Source organism: Amblyomma mixtum, chromosome 9 (genome assembly GCF_055824585.1).
Source record: "Amblyomma mixtum isolate Tamu chromosome 9, ASM5582458v1, whole genome shotgun sequence".
NCBI lineage: Eukaryota > Metazoa > Arthropoda > Arachnida > Ixodida > Ixodidae > Amblyomma > Amblyomma mixtum.
Genome location: NC_143020.1, coordinates 8,284,007 through 8,298,129, shown reverse-complemented (window position 1 = coordinate 8,298,129; position 14,123 = coordinate 8,284,007). Strand labels below are relative to the sequence as shown.

The 14,123-nt window shown below is 48.2% G+C and overlaps 1 pseudogene; it reads left to right on the top strand.

The window, feature by feature from the left end:
• The first annotated feature begins 203 nt into the window (after positions 1 to 203).
• LOC149328224 (uncharacterized) lies at positions 204 to 1,325 on the top strand (annotated as a pseudogene).
• The last annotated feature ends 12,798 nt before the right edge of the window (positions 1,326 to 14,123 follow it).

Genomic DNA, 14,123 nt, shown 5'->3' with positions numbered 1-14,123 from the left:
TCATTTCGTAGAACTGTAGTGAATTATGGTGATATTTGCCTTTGATATGCTGGAGAGTTCTTTTCCATAATATGTGAACTATTGACCAAAACTGCCACCCCTGTGAGTTCTAATCATTGATCTAAGAGTGGGCATGTCAGCAGCAGACACGGCAACATGCTAAGCAATCCCTTTTGCTTTGCACTTCAGGTCTTTCTCGGAGCCCTGCTAGCGCCGCGTGAGTGGTATCAAGCGACACGTGCGGACCATGTTCAAGGATTCGATGCCGTATCAGCAGTACTGCTTTCCGACGGAGTCATCACTGAACCAGACCAACCTTGGCTATCAGCTTCCACACCTTTGACGACATCGGGGACGTCATGTCACGTGGCTCATCCATCGACTATAAATCTACCACCGGAGCTTTTCTTCGCCAGTGGGCATGTCAGCAGCAGACAGGGCAACATGCTAAGCAATCCCTTTTGCTTTGCACTTCAGGTTGGTAATCTCAAATATGAACATTGTTATCGAAGTGACGATCGTTTTTTAGTGCTGCTGCCCTGCCCACTGAGCGTTGAGTGCTTTCTGTCTTGTGTTATTACATTATCGAAAGATCTGTTGTCTTGTGGCGATATTGAAGCAAATCCTGGTCCAACTGAAAAAGAGATGCTATCGGAGTTACTGGCAGGCCAGGGTAAGATTACTTCAACAATAGAGGGCCTACAGGCATCACAGAACAAGATAGAAGACAAGCTTTCCTCTTTAACTGAGCGGATTGACGGTATTGACAGTTATCCGGCCTAAATGTCTTAGCCACGAAGGTGAAAGATATGGAATCTACCATATCACAACTTCAGGGCCAGCTTACTTTAGTTAGAAACCAGATGGATGACTTAGAAAACAGAGGTAGAAGAAATAACCTTATCATTTACGGTATAGAGGAGGACAGCATTGAGTCTAACCATGAACTGGAAGAGAAAGTAACAAACGGCGTTTTTCAGGAAAAGCTGGGTTTAACGGTAAGTGGCGTCGAAAGATGCCATAGAATGGGTGAAAAGGAAGCAAGCAAGGTGCGACCTGTCATTTTATAACTCCTCGATTTCCGTGAAAAAATGTCCATATTACAATCATGTCATAAGCTCAAAGACTACGGCATATCAATAGCTGAGGATTATTCAAAAGGAGTTCGAGAAATACGTAAACAATTATGGAAAAGCTGTAAAGAAGAGAGAGACGAAGGAGCCAAAGCAAAGTTATTATTCGATAAACTAAGCGTTGATAACGTGCTATTTGGTTGGGACGAAGCGAAAGGTTCTCGCTTCAGGCTTAAAAAGAAATCAAACTGACTTCTCACCAATAAACCTCGGACCCTGAAAATATTAAATGTTAATTGCAGGAGTGTTCTAAACAAGACTGCTGAGTTGGAGGCTCTTCTGCTTTTGCGCGATCCAGAAATTGCGGTTTTGACTGAGACTTGGCTTAACGACACAGTATTTGACAGTGAGTTTGTACCCATTGGCTACAGTTCGTACAGAAAAGACCGTGATGGTAGAGGTGGAGGCGTTAGCATTCTCTTTAAGTCAACCTTGCGAATTTTCCCAATGTCTGATATACCCAATGTAGAGTGTATTTTTTGTAAAGCATACTATGGAAATGTTAGATATGTTATTGCAGCAATGTATAGGCCCCCTAGTTCTACCGTTTCCGTTCTAGACGATCTCAAACAATATTTATACACGAATGTCAAACTTGGTGATCGTATTATATTGTCAGGTGATTTTAATTTACCTAATATAGACTGGTCGATGTTCTCACTTGAAAAACATGACGCTTTAGGTGAAGCAATGTTGGACATTGTTTTTTCCTTTGATTTATTGCAAATTGTGGAACAAAGAACAAGAATTCAGGGCAGTTCTCAGTCAGTCCTTGACCTATTTTTTGTCAGCGGATCAATAGGCGCAGATACAAATTACGAAATAGTACCTGGAATTTCGGACCATGAAGCTGTCCTACTCACCATTGCTGATGCCGTCTTGGATAGCAAGCCTAAATATCCATCTTACCCAAACTTTTCTCTAGCCGATGATGTATCCATCATTGACATACTTTCGCTTAACTTCGATGCCTTTTCAGATAGCACGGATGATGTGCATTCGCTTTGGTGCAGGTTTAAAAAATTAGTAAAAGAGTGCATTGACCGTTTTGTCCCGCTGATAACTAAAAAGAAAAACGGCAGGAACCCCTGGATCTCCCGTGAGACGTTACGACTCCAAAGGCAATTGAAGCGTCTTAAGAAAAAATTAAAAATCCATGGTGCACAGGCGGTCAAAAAAAAGATCGACGAAATCTCCTCCCGCCTTAAAAATCAAGTATATGCCGATAAACAACGCTACTATGGTGAATCACTGCCCAGTTTCATAACTGCAGCTCCAGAAAAGTTTTGGCGTTCTATTTCTCCGACTTCCAAGGAATGTGATGTATTTCATGTTGATGGTAAAGATGTGTGCGATGGCAAGGAAATAGCAAATGCATTTAATAAACATTTTAAGTCCGTCTTTACTAAAGATAATGGCGTAATGCCGTCTTTCGAATTACCTACGTCACCTATACCCGATGTTAAGATAAGTGAAACAGGAATAATAAACATGCTTTTAAATTTGGACATTAAAAAGTCTTGCGGTCCGGACAACATTCCAAACACATTTTTAAAGCGGTATGCAGAATGGACCTCAAAATACCTGCACGTTCTGTTCACGAGATCATTGTGCGAGGGACAAGTGCCGAGCGACTGGAGGACTGCCAGAGTAAAGCCACTACATAAGGCAGGAAAAAAGCAGTGCATTCAAAATTACCGCCCAATTTCTTTAACATCTACGGTATGTAAACTTTTAGAACACATAATTCATAATCATATTTCAGATTTCTTGGAGAAATATAATATACTTACGAAGAATCAACATGGTTTCCGAAAAGGCTACTCTACAAATACCCAATTGGTTCTAACAGTGCATGACTTTGCTAAAGCAATTAACAATGGAAAACAAATAGACGCTGTTTTTATGAATTTTTCAAAGGCTTTCGACAAGGTGTCTCATAAAAAGTTACTTCACAAATTAAGCGCAATACTGAAAAATTCTCAACTAATTAACTGGCTTGCGGCTTATCTTGAGAACAGAGAACAATTTGTTGATTTTAATGACCACCATTCAGAACGACTTTCAGTTGGCTCTGGCGTCCCGCAGGGCTCGGTGCTTGGGCCTCTTTTGTTTCTTTTGTTTATTAATGATGTACTGCATGGTATTCCCGTTAACGTTAAACTTTATGCTGACGACTGTGCATTGTACTCGGAAATAGAGAACGCCGCTGACCAGGAACTGCTGAACAATGCCTTAGGACAAGTTGTTGCCTGGTGCAAAGCTTGGCAAATGTCAATTAATTTTCAAAAAACTGTTTTTATGACCATTACACGCAAGAAGCACAAGCTTTAAATATCCACATGCTACTAACGACATATTTCTCTCCGAAGTAACACGCTACAAGTATCTAGGACTCTGGATCACTAATGATCTCACTTGGATTAAGCACCTTGAATATGTAGTAGCTAATGCTAACCGCAAATTATTCTTCTTGAGGAGGGCTTTGAGACTTTCCACCCCTTCTGTCCGTCTGCTCGCATACAAAAGTGTAATCCTGCCGATACTAGATTATGCATGTGTAATTTGGGACCCTTTCACCAAGACTAACATCACCAAGATGGAAATGGTGCAAAGAAAAGCAGTTCGCTTCATATATAATAGCTTTGGACGTACATCAGTAACCGAACTACTAATGAAAGCAAACCTGCCACCATTAACGCAAAGAAACCGTGTATCACGACTAAAATTCCTCTTGCAGCTTATTAACGGTCATTATAAAACCGACCTCACGGGAATAATTAGTTTTTCATCTGGGTATTCTACAAAGCAGAGACACAGTCGCACAATAACCGCCTTTAGCACCCGTAATAACTGTTTTAAGTATTCTTTCTTTCCCCGAACAGTAACTGAATGGAATCTACTAACCAATGATCAAATTTCAAAATCATCACTGTCGGCATTTGTTTTAGGTATTGTTTAGAAACGTGTTGTCTTTAACTGTTTATACGCTCCATGGATCTAATTTGTATTATATGCTTTGTCTGTGTTATTGTTTTCATTATGTATTTATTGTATCCCACCCTGCTAAAATCCCCAGAGGGGATTGCAGTATTGATAAATAAATAAAAATAAATAAGTAAGAACTTGTACAGGGGTCCAATGCCTCATGAGGTTTTTAGCCACTGGTTTTCGCTTCCTCTTATACCCTGTTTAAGGAGCAAATAAAGGAAACAAAAATGGCAGTATGCTGTGTGCTAAACATAACTAACTGCCATTTGTTTAGTTATTAGGCCCACTTGGGGGGGGGGGGGGCGCGCGCCCATACCATTGTTAACGATTGTGGAAAAAGCTTTGCACAAAAGTCCCACCAGGAGTCACACCAGCGCACTCACACTGGTGAACGTTCTTACCGTTGTGACCACTGTGGTAGCGGCTTTGTACACCAGAGCACCTTAGTGAAACACCTGCGCACTCACACAGGCGAGCGTACTTACCGTTGCGACTGTTGTGATAGCAGCTTTACACAGGGGAGTCACCTGGTGGCACACATCCGTACCCACACGGGTGAAAAGCCGTATCAGTGCCAGCTGTGCCCCATGAAATTTGCAGTACGTTCAAGTCTTGAGAGTCATGTTAGATCCCATAGGGGCGAAAAGCCCTACCAATGTGACTTTTGCCAAGAGACATTCGCTCATACACAAAACTTAGGACGCCACAAAAGGTGATTCACAAAAATAGTAGTGGTTTGTGATGCCCTTAGTCAATGTGTTTTCATAGCTATCTTTTTATACGCAAGCTAACGAGATTCTAGCTGAATTTCATATGAAAGGTGTTGGTAGCTAACCATCATTATTTACATTTGTAAGGTTTATTCACTTTTACTGAGTTTTCAGAAAACAACATTCGTTGTTTCCTTAAACTGCACACACACTCGCTTTTAGTATTTCCTGAACATGAAGAGTGAGCCTGCTGTGCTTGTAAAATCGAATGCAAATAAAATCATGGTCATACATGGATTGCATCACTTCTTGTTGGAGGGAGAGTTTAAAAACTTTGTACCCAATATTAGAGAGAGATTTAGCATACCGGAGACCTATTAGCATAGATGTATGCCGGTTTACTCCTAATTGTCCACGCACGCGCAGTAGAATGGGTGCAGCCAGGCGAGGTCACCACCCTTTTGGAGCCGGCCTTCAGTAAACCAGTATAAGTTCACACTACTACGCCTCCGCTACGCTAAATCTCTGTTGTTGGTGCGATTTGTCAGCCTGACTCCGTGAAGACATTTGGGGAGGTAAAACATGGACAAATATTCTTTTTATTCATTCAGTCTGAGTGGGTGTATTTTTGTGACGTTCATTGTAAATTCGCTCGTTAATATCATTGAACCTGTCTTATCTGTGTTTGTATGACAACACAGGAAAACCTGCTCTGCTGCTAATCTTTGTGTGTTTAGTCCAGCAGTACTGATGGCAGGAAAGAGTGGTGAGAGGCAGGTGTCCAACCTTATATTGATGTCTGTTGTGTTAGTCTGCAGGCTTTATAACAGTTTTCTGTTCTTTGGTATGAAAGCCAACAAAGAGAGTTCATGAACATCTACATCACCATTTCTCAGAGTGCTATCTCTGCTGGATATAAATGGCCTAATACTTGTGGAGCATTATGTGTGCACAATTTTTAATCTGTTTTGGTTGAGAGAATATCAGCTGTTTGTGACCATTTCATTATGTGCTAGCTTCTGTGTTGTGTAATGTGTTACTTGAAAAATCCTTATTTTTTGCATAAGGTGTTCATGATATTAAGCTGCAAATGTCTTGGCTGTTGAAACAAGCTCTGCAATTGGTTCCTATGAAAAACATTGCTGTTTTGTAGTGTATTGTAAAGTTGGCAATTTAGGTTGTGTGAATTTCACATGAGTATTTTATTGAAGTTGCCATTACCAAATGTTGAATACATTGGGCCTGTTTCTAAAAGTTACTTGATGTATTGTGCATTAAATTCAAAAGCAGTGCATTTCACTGGTTAGCCTGCCTCTTGAAATAGCTGATGTTTCCTTGTTCTTTTAGTGTTGCTTCGAGTATCCATAGACATGACTGTGCCTTGCATTCAGGAAAGAATTTTTATCATGACTTGCTTCAGCACTTGATGCTGGTACCCACAGCAAGGCTACCCTGTCTTATGGGATTGCATTTCCTGTGGCATGACAATGGGTGGTAGTTTCATCGGTTGCTTTGGAGAAGACTTTAAACCTTTTTTTTTTCTCAGCCACTGTGCATTGACATGCTACTAAATACATCTATTCTGATAAGAAACATTGAGCAACCTTTTCGTGGAATTCAAATTAAATAGCCCCACCTTTTCTTCGTTGCACGTTGTGAAGTCCTTTCCATGTCTTGCACTGGCATTCTTTGAAGCTCAAGCCCGGTTAACCCATATACGCCTTGCATCCTATATGTAGAACACCGCTTTTTGTGTGCAGAAACTCAAAGTTCATTCTGTGAAAGCTTGCGGCTGCTAAAGTAGGTTCAAGAGGGTATAAACGTTTCCTATGCAAGGATCGCGTTGCGGTGGAACAGAGGTCGACTAAGTGCAGTGCTGGATCCTGAGTGATGCCTGGGAGTGTTCTGTTAGTGACGCTCTTCAGTCAACGACCGCCGGCCTGCGCTTTGAAGGAGCACCTTTACACTTTGTGGAGGTGCCTCTATCTCCGTTCCGGTCCTCAACCTGGAACTTAACTTCGTAGCGGAACTTTACTCGCCCCACCCACAATGCCAGACGCTCCAACTCGGCCATCGCCGCCCTTCAGACCGACCGTCTGTTCCGGGGTGCAACACCAGCGCGACCCTTCTCCATTCAGCGGTACAGACGACCACGACGTCGATGACTGGCTGGCCTCATACGAACGCGTCACCACTTACAATCGGTGGGACGATTCTGTTAAGTTGAGCAACATACTCTTCTACCTCACAGACGTTGCCAACCTATGGCTTCGTAACCGTGCCCAACAAGCAACGGACTTGCCCATGTGCGGTTTTCAACAAAATGGTTTTCAACAAAATTGGTTGGTCCCGTTGGTCCCGTTTCAACAAGAAACGGGACCAATGGTTTTCGACTCCTCGCTCTCTTTTCTCTCTCCCTCGCGCCACAAGCTGCAGGGAGAGAAGGTTTTGCTCTTGTACTCGTCGTTTTGAGAGATGAAACAGCAGTTTCATTCGAACAGCCGAAGGAAACGGTAAATCCCGCATCTCTCTCGGCGCTTGAGTTTCTCGCACGTGGGCCGTCGGCTCCATGCTGCAGGCAGACGGCGGCGGTCTGCATTTTCATCGCGCCGCCGGCAGCAGCGGTGACCAGCTTTCCCGTCTTCTAGCGTTTTTCCAGCTTCCGCCCAACTTCAACATCCCAGTTAACCACAAACCTCGTACCAGATAGATCCAAATGTCTATGTCTAAATGTAACGTCCACTGAGCGTTACCAGTATGTGTCACTTCATGGCGGGCATCCATGGTATGTAGCATATGCCATGATGTTGTACATCTTCCGCACATGCACGAACCACGAGCATGGGATGTGCAATTTCTGGCTACTCGTGGCCGACCAAACTTGCCACACAACGCACGATATATGCCTCCTCAATATCGCACATATATATACATCTCTGCTCAGCTCAGCGCTACGCATTATCCAGATAATAACTGAAACCGACTGGAACCACAGATTGATTACAAAGCCGACGCTTTTGGATACCTTCTTCACGGTTGATCGGGTTTGGACAAGAGACGCGCTTTTGAACCGTCTTGCGAGCCACTTTTCGCAGATCGCCATCGTATGAGTCATTCCTTGTCTACATGAAAACAAAATCTTTTTTAATGGAGAAATCATATCACTGTCTGCGGAAACCTTGGAGGCACAAATCACTAAGAGCACATTGCACTACGCTGTCCACGCAAAAGGGGGAAAGGGGCAACGCCCTGCATGCATGCATGCACGCAGCTCAGAATTATTAAATTGGTTTCAGTTACGGATTTATGTGAAGCGTATTACTCGCACAACCGAGCTCTTCCTTGCTGCGACGCGCACGGCCGCGTAGCTACTACTTGACATTCATCGGCGCACCATGTGATATGACGTCACAACATCTGTGAAAGCTGGGGCCTCGTGCGCTCGCTTGCGGACGCGCAGCCTCCGCCGGCGGCCTAACTCCCGCTCCTACCGCTAGGAGATACTGACGTCACCAAAAGGCGACGCACTCGTTGAGTCAGTTGAGCAGCGAGATGTCGGCCAGGGAGAGGGCGGCTCGCCAGACCGCAAAACTATGCTTCGCATCCTAGGCTTAACCATAAGCTAAGCCAGGCCATTTTTTTTATTGGTCATGCTTTTACTTTTGCATTTGCGTTTTTGTTGTTTTTGCAAATTAAGTTTTCATTGAGAAAATTTTCGTTAATTTGTTCTTTTATACCTTGAATTTTTTTGTATACTTAAGCTTTCGCCTGTGTACTGTGCGATGTCCATGCACCTTAATGATCTCCGGCCGGATGTTCGAAATCATCTGGAGCCATCGACCTCGGCGGCCTCATAGCCAATTAGTAGCCTACCCTGTAAAACCAAAACCAAAAATGTCCGTGCAGCGCCTCGAGCGCCTCCGCCAGCTCTTCGTGGTGGTGGTGAAAACTTTTATTTTGTGAAAAAGAGTTTGGGAGCCACAGAGTGGCCCCGCTACATGGTCGGCATCCCTAGTCCGGGACACCGCACGACGAGGCCCCGTCTCTCGCCCGTTCCACCAGAGCCCTTTGGGACTCAAGCGAGGAGCAGTTGAGGAGGGCAGTCTCCCATGCCTCTCTGGAAGGGGTAGGGGAAGGGGGGAGGTGGGGATTTTGAGTACATGCCCACACCATGTGGAAGACATCACAGGTCTCCCCACAGTGTGGGCATCGCCCATCCGTGTTAGGATCGTAATGTTTTATTATTGCAGGACAGAGTAGAGTACCTGTCTGCAGGCGCCTTAAAGTTCGCTCCTCCGTCTTGCTCAGCCCTTTTGCAGGGGCCGGGAAAAGGCGGTGGTTGTCGCTATAATGTGTTAATATTTCCCTGAATCGCAGCAGCGGCTGGCTAGTCTCCGAGCCAGAAGAGCTGGGATGAGGAGCCCGGTGAGTAAGCGCTCGGGCAGCCGCGTCAGCGGCCTCATTACCTCGTAAGCCCTGGTGGCCAGGAGCCCAAATGATTCGTTTGGGTGTTGGATCAGTGGCAGTCCGTCGTAGAATACAAGCAGCTAAGGGGGAGATCTCCCCTGCCAAGTAATCTTCACATGCTTTTCGGGAGTCCGTGATGATTATTCTCGAATTGGCGTGGGCGGCAGCAAGCGCTATCGCTACTTCCTCGGCCCGCATTGAATTCGGAGCTCGAAAGGAGAGTCCATCAACGTGCATTTCATGGTGAACGACAGCGGCCGAGTAAAATCCCGTGGGCGATGGCCCTGCTACGTCTACATAATATACACTGGGTCGGGAGCCGTGTTGTTCTCTCAAGAGCCCGAGCCCGCGCTTGTCGTCTCTTTTCATGCATGTCGGTGTCCATGTTACGGGGGAGCGGGGAGACCCAGAGCATATGGCGCCATAGTACTGGGATACGCTCCGCCTCCTCTGCAGTGCAGTCGTGTTGGATGTGTAAGCGGTTTAGCAGGCGGCGCCCAGGAGCCGTCTGCGTGAGCCGCGTGTATTGGTTCACTTCGTAAGCTTTCCAGTTTAAAAAAAAAACGTCAGTGTAAGTGAACCAAACTGCGGGTTTTACTGAATGTAGTGCCACCTTTGGTCAAAATTGTGAACTGTATTCAAGTTTCAAGCATCGTTGCAAGTGCAGGAGAAAAACCGTGGTTGCAAGACTGAGATTTTTGACAGCCCTCCCGCCTTTTGCATTGAATTTTAAATACTAAGAAGTATTAGAAAGTAAGGTACTTTAGAAAAGTTTTGTGTACGTGACGCATTGCGGCATCGCGCCTCCCGCGCCGCCGCGCTGGCGCCGCAGCAGACGACAACCGCGGCCGCGCAAGCGAAAGAGAAACGGGAACTACGTGCGTAAAAGTCGTGACGGGCCACAGGTTTGGCTGGGCTTGGCCTTGCCCTTGGCCTTGGCTATGCAGTCAGTCAGTCAAACAACATGCTCTGCGTGGCTACTTGCACTGTCGCTTAAGCAGCTGCAAGGTAACTCAGAGAAAGATATTGGTAAATAGCGCTCCTGAATTTCTTAAGGGACTCGGGGTTGCATTCCCGCCTATAATTTTTAAGTTTTCAGTGCGCGCCCTCTGTTCCTGTGACATAGTGATCGCTGGACACTTAGAAAACTCATTTCCTTGCTGCTCTTTTTCCTTTTTCCCCTTTGTTCCCCTCCCCAAGTGTAGGGTAGCCAACTGGGCATCGCCTAGTTAACCACCCTGCCTTTCCGTCCTTTTCTCTCTCTCTCTGATAAATAGCGGACACTCGGCGAAATCTGGCCCCAGGAAATGACGCGCAATCCTCCTCCTCCAATAGATATTCTTGCCACATTCCTGGGCACTCTCGTGGCGCCGTCTCCCGGCCGAACTGCCTTCCCCGCTATTCTGGCTAGCCTTAGCCATGGTGACGGGCAGGGCTTCTTCTTCGTCGTCTCTTCTGTGCGGTCCCTCGGAGTCCGCTGCAGCCTGGCGCTGCTCAGTAAAACGTGTCCTGGCCGTCCCGACTGTCTAGCCGTGACATATTTGGTGGAGCCGGCTGGGTAACGTCCCATGTACACTGACTCCGAAGACGCCTTTGAAGCCAGTTCCCAGGGCATCGACACAACCCCCGTGCAGAAAGCGAGCCGCCGCCTGCTAGGCCTACAGCCAGAGTTTAGCGGCCTGACAAAACCGTCACGGAAGATGACGACAGCCACTCGTAGCCAGACCACTGAACGTTTTGGAGCTGACGCTCCGTTCGTGCTCCACGCACCCCGGTCACCGCCGACGTTCCATGGAGACAGGTTTGAAGACGTTGAAGATTGGTTGGCCAGTTTCGACCGTGTGGCAGCCTTCAACCAGTGAGACGGTGAGCGCAAGTTGAGGAATGTCTACTTCGCGCTAGAGGACTCGGCAAAGATCTGGTTCGAGAACCACGAGACCTCTTTTACCACCTGGGAGGCTTTTCGGCGTGAGTTGCTGGCGACATTCGGCAACAGTGAAAGAAAAGAGAATGCGAAAGTCGCTCTGCACTCCAGGTCGCAGCAGCCAAATGAGAGCGTCACCATGTTCGTTGAGGACATGATGCGTCTCTTCAATCGAGCCGATCCTGCTATGCCCGAGGCCAAGAAAGTGCGCCACCTAATGCGCGGCGTAAAGGAGCAGCTCTTTGCCGGACTGGTCCGTGACCCGCCAAGAACAGTGGCCGACTTCACAAGGGAGGCAACGGGTATCGAGCGCTCTCTGCAGGAACGAGGCGCGCACTACGGACGTCAGGCTACCGTAGCAGCAGCTTCCCAGTACACGCCTACGTCGCTGCCCGCCGAGGAGCTTCGGGAACTTGTAAGAAGCCTCGTTCGCGAGGAACTGGCGAAACTTCGCCTCGAAGTTCCACAGGCCAGTGTCGCTGCCGTAGCGGACGTGGTCCGTGACGAAATCCGACGAGCTGTGCAGCCGCCTCCCGCTCCACACCCGGCGCTCTCCGTTATGACGTACGGCGAAGCACTACGAAGTCCTAGGCCAGCGATGCAAGCCTTTTCCCCCGTCGTTCCCGTGCCAGTACCATCTTTGCCAGTACCTGCCATGCCAGTACCACCCGTGCCGCAGGAGTTCAGGCCCCCCAGGAGCCAAGCGCACGTGTGGCGTACGCCAAACAATCGGCCGCTCTGTTACCACTGCGGGGAGCCCGGCCACATCCTCCGTCACTGCCCCTACCGCAGAATGGGCTTAAGGGGGTTTTCACCTGACTCACCTCGACCACGCTACGGTGAAAGACCACGGGATATCGACCTGTACCTGGCTGATAACGTGCAGCCCTCGACCCCGCAGCGACGCCAGTCCCGATCGCCATCCCCAAGGCGGTTCTCTTCGCCCGGCCGCCCGTCGTCCTCTGGCCAGTTCAGAGGCGCGTCCCCACATCGGGAAAACTGAAGACGGCGTCCTCCGGGGGTAGGGCCGCCTCTACTGGAACGTGTCAAGAGCCTCCACCCGAACATTCGCAGCGACGCTCCGATCAACGACGACGTGACCCAACGACATCAACGACGCGCTGCGACCGACTGGTTTCCGCCGAAATTCCGGTATCCGCTGACAACCATGACGTAACCGCACTCGTGGATACCGGCGCCGATTTTTCTGTAATGAGCAGTCGGTTAGCCACAGCCCTGAGAAAGGTTCTAACTCCTTGGTCCGGGCCGCAGATCCGGACAGCTGGTGGCCATGTCGTAACTCCGATTGGTGTCTGCACTTCGCGAATCCAGATCCGCGGTGTTACTTTCCCTGGTTACTTTGCTGTGTTACCCGAGTGCTCCAAGGACCTCATACTCGGTTTGGATTTCCTTCAGGAGTACGGTGCCGTCATCAATTTTCAGGAGCTAATCGTATCGTTTTCCACCCAAGGCCCTGTCGACGAAGATACCGTGCCACGTAGGGCTAAGTTGTGCGTCTGTGATGACCAGGTGTTGATCCCGTCAAGAGCCAGCATGTTTGTTACCGTAGAGTGCGATAACAGCCCCAGCACTCGTGGCATCGCTGAAACCAACATCTCGCTGCTCCTGGGTCGGCAAGTGTGTGTAGCTCGCGGAATTATTGAACTGAACAGTGGGCGAACCGAACTTTTGGTGACCAATTTTGGTTCTGAACCTCAGTGTTTGCCTGGCAAAACAGCTATTGCGTATTTCGAAGAATTTTGTGAAGTCGCGGGACAGCACGCATTGTCCGAAATCCCGGCATTAGTGGAGGCGCCGACCACTCCCATAACGACCGACGTGAACCCGAACCTCCGGTCTCATCAGAAACGCTGCCTGAAGGTCATTATCAAATCTTTCCGCGACTGTTTTGCCTCGACCTCCAAGGTCAGGCAGACTCCGATCACAAAGCACCGCATTATTCTTGACGCAAACCAGCGTCCGTTATGCCAGCCGCCTTATCGGGTCTCTTCGAAGGAACGTGACGCCATTCGCCGGCAAGTTCAAGAAATGCTCCAGGACGATGTGATACAGCCGTCGACGAGCCCGTGGGCATCGTCTGTTGTTCTTGTGGCGAAGAAGGATGGGACCCTACGGTTCTGTATTGATTACAGGCGTCTAAACAAAGTCACCAAAAATGACGTTTATCCTCTGCCACGGATTGATGACTCCCTGGACCGGCTACGCCACGCCACGTACTTCTCGTCGCTAGATTTACGTAGTGGCTATTGGCAAATCGAGGTGGACGAGCGCGACCGGGAAAAGACTGCCTTTATTACACCGGATGGTCTGTACGAATTCCGGGTGCTCCCTTTCGGACTGTGCTCGGCTCCTGCCACCTTCCAGCGGATGATGGACACCGTGCTTGCCGACCTAAAATGGCAGTCCTGCCTCGTGTACCTGGACGACGTTGTCATCTTTTCCGCCACGTTCGAAGAGCACTTCAGGCGCCTGCGTGCCGTGTTCGCCGCAATTCGTTCGGCTGGTCTTTCCCTCAAGCCCGAAAAGTGTCACTTCGCTTTCCAGGAGTTGAAGTTTCTGGGCCACATCGTGAGCGCTAAGGGAGTTAGCCCTGATCCCGATAAGACAGCCGCTGCCGCTGCTTTTCCCATGCCGACCGATAAGCGAAGTGTGTGCCGCTTTCTGGGTCTCTGCGCCTATTATCGGCGTTTTGTGCGGAACTTCTCCCAGATCGCTGAGCCCCTCATCCGCCTCACGAAAGATGCCGAACCGTTCTCCTGGGGCCAGGAGCAACAACAGGCCTTCGAAGACCTCCGCACTCGTCTGCAAAGTACGCCCATCCTTGGCCACTTCGACGAGTCAGCCGACACTGAACTGCACACAGACGCCAGCAACATC